We start from the raw sequence: 10,356 nt of genomic DNA on the forward strand, positions 1-10,356 counted from the left end.
TCATTTTTGTACATTTCATTGAACTCGTAGATTTACACCTGAGTTTTTTTTTTTTTAACCATCCACTTCCAGCCTGCCAGTACAACCAACCACCATTAGTAGGAGAGGTACCACACCATTCCAAGCTGTTTGCAGTTCAACAGTTTGGGTACCACACCATGCCAACATGTTTGCAGTTCAGTGATTTGGCACTGGATCCATCCAGCCCACAAAATCAAACAAAACAGCTCAAGAAAGCAAAAAACTCCAAACTGGTTTTCAGGTTCAAAGTCACTCACTGAAATATTTCCAGTCCTCAAAAAATCAAAACACAGGTTCCAAACAGGTTTTCATATTCCAAAACGTCACTCATAGATCAGAATAACCTCCACAGGCAAAAGTCCAGGAACAGATATAAGCAGAAGCAAGGTCAGCTGCTCATAATACACCTATAATAGCAGACAGGGACATAAATGAGGGGCGGAGCAGACACCCAAAAGCACACGGTACTTAAAAACCAAACACCAGCACTACAGCAGCCACCCATGACAACCAAAATTACTAAGAGTTATACTTTTTATATTATGTCTGTAAACATGTGACTACCATCTTATTACAGCTCCAACATAGTTTTAAAAAGAGAAAGTGTTAATACACATTCACTCAGCAACCGCTGAGCTGTATTCATCCGTGCTTGCGCTGACTGGTTGTTAGCATAATTAGCATGCTTGGAGGAAAAGTGCCATTTGATGTTATATTCCTTTAAAACTGCAACGGTTTCTTTGCAAATAAGGCATACAGCCTTTGATCGGACTTCAGCAAAAAAAAAAAATTTAGTTGTCCATTCTTTATTGAACACCCTGGACTCACTGTCCACTTTTTTTAGGATCACTCCTTGTAAAGTTTTATCCTGTGTTCTCGAGATCAGTGGCACAGGCGCCAAAATGACTTCCATGGCACGCGCTGCACCACTCTGCAAATGTAATCTCGCATGAATACGACTGACTGGAAAGACAGATCTCTAGAACACCTGTCTACGTGATAACACTGACGCTTATAGTTTATAGATCTGCTCAATCGTGTTTATATGATTGTCTTCCGCGGGCCGGATTAAAAACGCCAACGGGCCGGATGTGGCCCGCGGGCCGTAGTTTGCCCACCTCTGAGTTAGCCTAACCTACATGTCTTTGGACTGGGGGGAAACCGAAGCACCCGGAGGAAACCCACACAGATACACGGAGAACATTCAAACTCCATACAAAGGCCCCCGTCAGCCACTGGGCTCGAACCCAGAACCTTCTTGCTGTGAGGAGACAGTGCTAACCAATACACCACCATGCCATCCAAAGTGAACCCATTCCATCCAATCTATTCATCTGGTGAAATCAGCAGTGCAGCTCCTCAGAGATGTCACTGAGGTTCTTGAGGAGCAGGACAGTTTAGGGCAAAAAGGCTAAAGTATGCTTCTATGGACACGACTTGGCACAATGTGATGCTGGGATATTGGGTCATAGTGGGACTCAGGGTAAATTATTAAACTGAACATTTCAGGTCAATTTGGGCAGGACAGCATGCACATCAGTTGTTGATGTGCAGTTTTCTCAACATTCATTGCATCAAAACCTGTTAATTTATGTAAGGATCAGTGTTGGGCATGCTACTTTCAAAAAGTAATTAGTTATAGTTACTTTTCCCAAAAAGTAACTGAGTTAGTAACAGTTGTCATAAAAGTAACTAATTACCAGGGAAAGTAATTATTCCATTACATTTTGTGTTACCCCCCTATGGAATCAATTTTGTGCCAAAATGTTCATACAATACTTTTGAAATATCAAACAAAAATGAAAATCAAAATACAAAAAAAAAAAGTCAGTTTTTTTAGACTGGCAAACAAATTATTCATGTAATCGTGCAAAATATCAGTCTATTACTCTTCAGAAACGTTTTATTTTTGTTCTGCGTCTTTCTCAGTTTTGTTTGACGTAATTTATTTTGGTTGCGATTCCAGCTTTCTTGTTTGCACTGCCTGACTTTTTGCTTGCAGTTTTGGCACAAACTTCCCGTGTGGGTGGGCTGTCCAGGAATGCATTCCCATTGGCTAACTTGTGTTTGACTGACAGCTACACTCAGCCATTCCCTACACGGATTTTGGCAGACTGTTTGACGAGTGACCGATCCATTGACCGTAAACAAGGATCGAGTGGACTTCAGTGGCGACTATGATATTGTTGAATTAATTCAATATCATAGTCGCCACTGAAGTCCACTCGATCCTTGTTTACCGTCAATGGATCGGTCACTCATCAAACAGTCTGCCAAAATCCGAGTAGGGAATGGCCGCAACAGCCTCCGGGGAATGGCTGAGCGGAGCTGTCAGTCAAACACAAGTTAGCCAATGGGAATGCATTCCTGGACAGCCCACCCACACCTGAAGTTTGTGCCAAAACTGCAAGCAAAAAGTCAGAGAGCACAAATGAGAAAGCTGGAATCGCAACCAAAATAAATTAAGTCAAACAAAACCGAGAAAGACGCGGAACAAAAATAAGGTTTCTGAAGAGTAATACTGATATTTTGCACGATTACACGAATTTGTTTGCCAGTCTAAAAAAATTGACTTTTTGTATTTTGATTTGTCGTTTTTGTGTGATATTTCAAAAGTATTGTATGAACATTTTGGCACAAAATTGATTCCATACACCCCTCCCCCCCCCCAAAAAAAAAAAATTCAATTAGTATAATCATAATAAAAGTGAATGTTAAATGTGTTTAATGACTGAAATTGACACTTAACAAAACCAATTAATAACGTTATCTACACTATATTAATATTTTTGTGGGATAATGTGAGATAAGACATCAAATTTAATATAATTTTAATAACTACAAAAATATATGTTACTAATTACTGGCCACTGACGAGGACAAATGCTTTGTTCCTCGACATAATGTGCATTGCACGTAGACATTTTTGCCTTATTTCATTTCAAGTAATGAAAAGTACTGGCTGTATTTCCAATGTGAAAACGCAGTGCTGGGCTGACCGCTCGCCATCGCTGTGTCTTCTGATTGAAAGTGTGCGCAGTAGTGCAGTAGGCGGAGCCTACCTATGTATGCTGTCCAAATCTACTCTGATTGGCTTACTATGCCGTTGTCTCGCATCTCCCCACCCCACACTAAAGCAGAGTAAAGAAAGGCTGAACGAGCAGCGTGCCAGATGAGAACAGCTTTAATAAAGTAACGCATAGTACTTTATTGTAAGTAACGGGAACGGCGTTATAACAATGTAAAAAGTAATTAGTTACTCATCTCATTATCTCTAGCCGCTTTATCCTGTTCTACAGGGTTGCAGGCCAGCTGGAGCCTATCCCAGCTGACTACGGGTGAAAGGCGGGGTACACCCTGGACAAGTCGCCAGGTCATCACAGGGCTGACACATAGACACAGACAACCATTCACACTCACACCTATGGTCAATTTAGAGTCAGTTAGATTACTCGTTACTAAAAAAGGAACGCCGTTATTCCCATCACTGGTAAGGATATTGGTGTCAGGGGCAAAGTGAAGTGCTACCAGGGAACTAATGACAGAACGAGGACACAATGTCCTAACTGAAAACCTGCTTTGCTGACATTGCATTCTCAACTGAATTTTAGCACCAAATAAACATGGGGACATACCATACGGTACAGTTCAATGGTCACTGGTGCTGTTTTGCCATTCATGCATCACACTTAGAATAAAGAAGCCAAAAAAAGGTCCAAAAAACATCCATCTATATCCTGTATACCTGTGGAGTCCAAGCTACCAGATTTACCTATTCAAGTACTTTATCCTTAATTTATGAATACAAATGTGATTTTGATGCATACTTGATATGCTTTTTGATACGCTAACTGTTTTAAAGTGTGACAACTCTTGCATATGAAATAAACTGCAGATCTGAGTGACATATTTAACAGTTATTCCACAAAATAGAGTTGTACATGAGCCGATAGCCGACGAGGTGCAGGCACGAAAAGATCGAGTGGAATAACTTATCCTATCCACATTAACTGGATTTTGAGAAGCAGAGCATTCATTTTTTGCAAATTTGATAAATAAAAACTTTATACAAAATGTCCGACAAAATCATTTCTGCATAGAATGTAAACAAACCAACAAAATAAGAACAATTTGTGAAAAATGCTATAATGATTCGGGGGGGGGGGGGGGGGGGGGGGAGGGAATTGTATGTTCTTCCCATCAAACACTTTCATTCCATATTTTGTTGCTTTTTTTGGGGGGGGGGGGTGGGGGGGGTTGTTTTCGAGTAGTCTTTATTTCGTCCTTGGCTGGTTCAGCAACATGCGCCGCCATTTTGCTTTTCTCTACTCAAGGTACAGTGGTGCTTGAAAGTTTGTGAACCCTTTAGAATTTTCTATATTTCTACATAAATATGACCTAAAACATCATCAGATTTTCACACGAGTCCTAAAAGTAGATAAAGAGAAGCCAGTTAAACAAAGGAGACAAAAATATTATACTTGGCCATTTATTTATTGAGGAAAATGATCCAATATTACATATTTGTGAGTGGCAAAAGTATGTGAACCTCTAGGATTAGCAGTTAATTTGAAGGTGAAATTAGAGTCAGGTGTTTTCAATCAATGGGATGACAATCAGGTGCGAGTGGGCACCCTGTTTTATTTAAAGAACAGGGATCTATCAAAGTCTGATCTTCACAACACATGTTTGTGGAAGTGTATCATGGCATGAACAAAGGAGATTTCTGAGGACCTCAGAAAAAGCGTTGTTGATGCTCATCAGGCTGGAAAAGGTTACAAAACCATCTCTAAAGAGTTTGGACTCCACCAATCCACAGTCAGACAGATTGTGAACAAATGGAGGAAATTCAAGACCATTGTTACCCTCCCCAGGAGTGGTTGACCAACAAAGATCACTCCAAGAGCAAGGCGTGTAATAGTCGGCAAGGTCACAAAGGACCCCAGGGTAACTTCTAAGCAACTGAAGGCCTCTCTCACATTGGCTAATGTTAATGTTCATGAGTCCACCATCAGGAGAACACTGAACAACAATGATGTTCATGGCAGGGTTGCAAGGAGAAAGCCACTGCTCTCCAAAAAGAACATTGCTGCTCGTCTGCCAGTTTGCTAAAGATCACATGGACAAACCAGAAGGCTATTGGAAAAATGTTTTGTGGACAGATGAGACCAAAATAGAACTTTTTGGTTTAAATGAGAAGTGTTATGTTTGGAGAAAGGAAAACACTGCATTCCAGCATAAGAACCTTATCCCAGATACTGAAAGCAAAGGTTCACATACTTTTGCCACTCACAGATATGTAATATTGGATCATTTTCCTCAATAAATAAATGGCCACGTATAATATTTTTGTCTCATTTGTTTAACTGGGTTCTCTTTATCTACTTTTAGGACTTGTGTGAAAATCTGATGATGTTTTTGGTCATATTTATGCAGAAATATAGAAAATTCTAAAGGGTTCACAAACTTTCAAGTACCACTGTATATGCGCTGGTTGGCTACTAGGCTATCAGAGCACGCGATTGCTCATATCCAATGAATGTGGATAGAATAATTCCTGATATTTCACTCCGATGGGGTCACTCCCAGTGTTTTCCCGCTGACAGTCAAAATGGTAAACCAGTTCAAATTTTTTTTTTTTTTTTTTAAATGGATGTGCCCATATAATATAAAGAACATTACACAGTGGCACAGAGATATGATGTTTATCTTCTTGTGGTGAATGTATATGCATCACTGTCACTCAAATCTATGATGCATTTAATATGAAAAACGTGAGTTTTTCCCCCCAACACGAGAAGATAAACTTCATATCTTCAAGCCAACATGAAGATATGACATTCATTGATTTCCTCAGGAGCGACATATAGAGCTTTGGGTCACGGTTTTGGTTCTCCATGTCCCGGATAAGAAAAATACAAATGGTGTTGTCTTCTTTAGTGTTCTGCCTGATGGCAGGTCCATTCTGACAACTTTGATGGCTGAAGTTTCTAGGGAAGAATGACAGAAGTGGTTTCCAGTTGCCTTCTACTGTATTATTACAGAAGCCTATTTTAAGTTCATTTCTTAAGACAAGGATTTTTTTTAAGATGTTACCTTGTTAATCTTCTCCATAACTCATTTTTAATATGTACTGGAAGTTCATTATGTCTAACTATTAAAGCCATTTTAAGTTCGTTTCTTAAGACAAGGATTTTTTAAGATGTTGTCTTAAGAAACAAACTTAAAATAGCTTTAATAGTTAAACATAATGAACTTTCACTACATATTACAGAAGCCTTCTCTCAACCATTCACATCTAAGGATAATTTAGAGTAGCTGTATGTCTTTGGAGGGCAGCACAGTGGTGTAGTGGTTAGCACTGTCTCCTCACAGCAAGAAGGTCCTGGATTCGAGCACAGTGGTCAGTTAATGCCTTTCTGCGTGAAGTTTGCATGTTTTGTAGTGGCTAGCACCATCGCCTCACAGCAAGAAGGTCCTGGATTTGAGCCCAGTGGCCAGCGAGCAGATGCCTTCATGTGTGGAATTTGCATGTTCACCCCATCTCTGTGTGGGTTTCCTCTGGGTGCTCCGTTTTTCCCCCCCACAGTCCAAAGACCTGCATGTTAGGCTAATTGGTGGCTCTAAATTGACTGTAGGTGTGAATGAGAGTGTGAATGGTTGTTTGTCTCCATGCGACAGCCCTGCGATGATCTAGCGACTTGTCCAGGGTGTACCCCGCCTCTCACCTGTAGTCAGCTGGGATTGGCTCTAGCTTGCCTGAGACCCTGTAGGACAGGATAAGCAGCAACAGATAATGGATGGAGTTCATAATTTCCAAAAGATCATAAATTCTTAAAAGGGATTTATCACTTGTCTATTCACTTCCTCTGTCTATATCTACCTAGTCCTATCTACCCAATTAGCATTTTTTAAAAATATCTTTTCATACTTAACCAGGATTCAAACGCCAAACCTTCTGATTCTTAACCCAACACTTTAGCCACTAGACCAACTTTGTATTTTAAAGTCACATCAAGTAATTTAAAATACAAAAGTATTCCCAAATCCTAATCCTAGATCTAATAAGTGTCCCTAATACATATACAAGTATAAGTAAGACGAGGGCCTTTCTGTGTGAAGTTTCTATGTTCTCCCAGGGCCACGTTAACCCTTGCCGAGGCCCCGGGCAGACACCCCCCCGAGGCCCCACCCCCACCTGTCGTCAACTGCGCTCAGCAAATTCACCCCCTCAGACATGCCTGTCTAACTAGACACAGAAACTTAAATAATGAAAGTGGCACAATTAGAAATACTATTGAACGATAAAACTTTATATCCATCAACACCTATTTAATCAAGAAAAAGCAATGGTGAAATAGGCAATTGCATGGTGAAAAAATCCATCAGACATCACGGTTAACATGTCTGGTTAACTAAAGTTTAGCCTCAAGAAGCCTTTGAATGAGTGGGTCAATGAACATGTCAAGAACATAACCTAGGCCTACGACAGTTTCTTTAGTATTCAGAACAAGAACATTCATTTGGTATATAACCGTTCGTTTTCATTTTGGAATCCAGGCGACTTTTAACTTGTGAAAACAAAGAGCGATAAAGAAAAATATCTTGCTTCGCAGAAATAAATCTCAAAATGCTAGGCTATGTGAAACATTTCATCCTTTCACACACAATGTCCCAAACAGCAGTGGCACACAGCTTTGCGCATTCAGTTTGACAGCCATGGGTCAACTTACAAGGGCACTTTCCTACTTTCCTGGAAAGCGAAGTCATTTAATTAAATCATTGAACTCAAGCTGGCATAACGTGTGAAGACATGGTGGACAGTGATCATATTGACAATGACAGGTGATTTATGCGACGGGACAAGGTGGGCTTCCTTACGGGTGGCAAAATGCATCAAAAATATCAATATGATCAAAACTTCTGAAAATATCGTTTCATATTTTCGGATCTCGCTACCTCCGAGGCCCCGGGCAGCTGCCCATGAAGCCCATTAGGATAACGCGTCCTTGTGTTCTCCCCGTGGGTTTCCTCCGGGTGCTCCGGTTTCCCCCACAGTCCAAAGACATGCAGGTTAGGTTAACTGGTGACTCTAAATTGACCGTAGGTGTGAATGGCTGTTTGTCTATATAATGTGTCAGCCCTGATGACTTGTCCAGGGTGTACCCCACCGCTCACCCATAGTCAGCTGGGATAGGCTCCAGCTTGCCTGCAACCCTGTAGAACAGATAATGGATGGATGGATTATGTCTTGGGACCGCAGGAGGAAAACAGGAGAATATGCAAACTCCACATACTGTACAAAGGCACCAGTCAGGCACTGGGTTCGAACCCAAAACCTTCCAGTAAAACATAATATAACATAGGTATGATATAAATGTCGTTGTGCGCAACACATGCAGGTGGCAGTTAAATCTAGTAAACAACAAATAATAATAAAAAAACCCTAATCATAATAAAAATAAAGCTAATAAGAGCTGAATGGCTATTAATGACATGAATGCATTTTGAACATCTTCAGATTAAAACACGATTACATAATTTCTGTAAATGGAGCGTGCGCGTGTGTATATGCGGTCCCTTTGGAAAAGTACCGCATACATGATGTGCGCCTCTGACAGCTGCGGCAAAACAAGAGCAACCAAGCAGAATTCACTTTCAGTTTGTTATTATAAAACTACAAAATACCCAATAAATCAACCATTTGATGAGTTGCAACATGACCGCGTTACTGCAACACTGTAGTTACACTGGGGTCGCATCTCTGGAACACCTCCAGGATCCAAAACATCTCCAACTTCAATCACTCCTGCGCGTCCAGGATCACAGCCATCATGAACACACCGAGCCGGATAAAGCGTGCTGTTTATTCCCACCGCTGCTCCAGTGTCGAGTCACAAGGACAGACCCGAGATGCTGCTCAGGATAAATAATAAACCCACACCACAAATAAAACACTCACCCAGAAACCCGTGTGTGCGTGAGTGTGCGCAGTCCCCTGGAGTGCGTCTCTCTGTCGGTCACAAGGCTTCACTCCAGTCTCTGGATGCGCGCTGTTTTCTATCTTGGTGCACTGGCTGGATCCTCTGAGACGTCTTACATTTAAAGCCACTTTAATACACCTTTAAAGGGAAAATCAGTCGGAAATAAACGTACCGCTTCCGCTGACGCAACTAAACGTATTTGCATAATGGGCGGAGTTTAAGCTTAAAGGTATAGACAAGAACGCCTGAGGCTTTGTCCACATGACCAAGCTGAAGTGACTCAGAGCGGCTTTTTTTTTTCCCTGAAAGGCTATCAAAATTCTATTCATCTCATTTTATTAAATATAGAAATGCGTTTTAATAGCTATTCGGGGTGGTGCAGTGGTTAGCACTGTTGCCTCACAGCAAGAAGGTCCTGGGTTCGAGCCCAGCGGTCGATGACGGCCTTTCTGTGTGGAGTTTGCATGTTCTCCCCATGTCTGTGTGGGTTTCCTTCGGGTGACATGCAGGTTAGGTTAACTGGTGGCTCTAAATTGACCGTAGGTGTGACTGTGAGTGTGAATGGTTGTTTGTCGATATATGTCAGCCCTGTGATGACCTGGCGACTTGTCCAGGGTGTACCCCGCCTTTCGCCCGTAGTCAACTGGGATAGACTCCAGCTTGCCTGCGACCCTGTAGGACAGGATAAGCGGCTACAGATAATGGATGGATGGATAGAAATGTATTTTAATAGCTGTTTGAGGAGGTACGATGGTATGGTGGTTAGCACTGTTGCCTCACAGCAAGAAGGTTCTGGGTTCAAGCCCAGTGGCCGACGAGGGCCTTTCTGTGTGGAGTTTGTATGTTCTCCCCGTGTCCGTGTGGGTTTCTTCTGGGTGCTCCGGTTTCCTCCACAGTCCAAAGACATGCAGGTTAGGCTATTTGGTGGCTCTAAATTGACCGTAGGTGTGAATGGTTGTTTGTCTATATGTGTCAGCCCTGCGATGACCTGGCGACTTGTCCAGGGTGTACCCCATCTCTCGCCCATAGTCAACTGGGATAGACTCCAGCTTGCCTGCGACCCTGTAGGACAGGATAAGCGGCTAGAGATAATGGATGGATAGAAATGCATTTTAATAGCTATTCGAGGAGGTACGGTGGTGTAGTGGTTAGCACTCTCACCTCACAGCAAGAAGGTTCTGGGTTTGAGCCCAGTGGCCGACGAGGGCCTTTCTGTGTGGAGTTTGCATGCTCTCCCCGTGGGTTTCCTCCGGGTGCTCCGGTTTCCCCCACAGTCCAAAGACATGCAGGTTAGGTTATTTGTTGGCTCTAAATTGACCGTAGGTGTGAATGGTTGTTTGTCGATATGTGT

The 10,356-nt window shown here is 41.9% G+C and overlaps 1 protein-coding gene across 1 annotated transcript in view; it reads right to left on the bottom strand.

Annotated features, from left to right (window-relative positions):
- The window catches only part of LOC132900514 (solute carrier family 45 member 4), a 116,087-nt gene extending 106,952 nt beyond the window's left edge, over positions 1-9,135 (bottom strand). Inside the window, exon 1 of the mRNA XM_060942655.1 lies at positions 8,984-9,135. The gene's annotated coding sequence lies outside the window, so the exon portion shown is untranslated. The remainder of the gene's footprint in view (positions 1-8,983) is intronic.
- Between the last annotated feature and the right edge of the window lie 1,221 nt (positions 9,136-10,356).

The sequence above is a fragment of the Neoarius graeffei genome, chromosome 16 (assembly GCF_027579695.1).
Source record: "Neoarius graeffei isolate fNeoGra1 chromosome 16, fNeoGra1.pri, whole genome shotgun sequence".
NCBI classification, from domain to species: domain Eukaryota; kingdom Metazoa; phylum Chordata; class Actinopteri; order Siluriformes; family Ariidae; genus Neoarius; species Neoarius graeffei.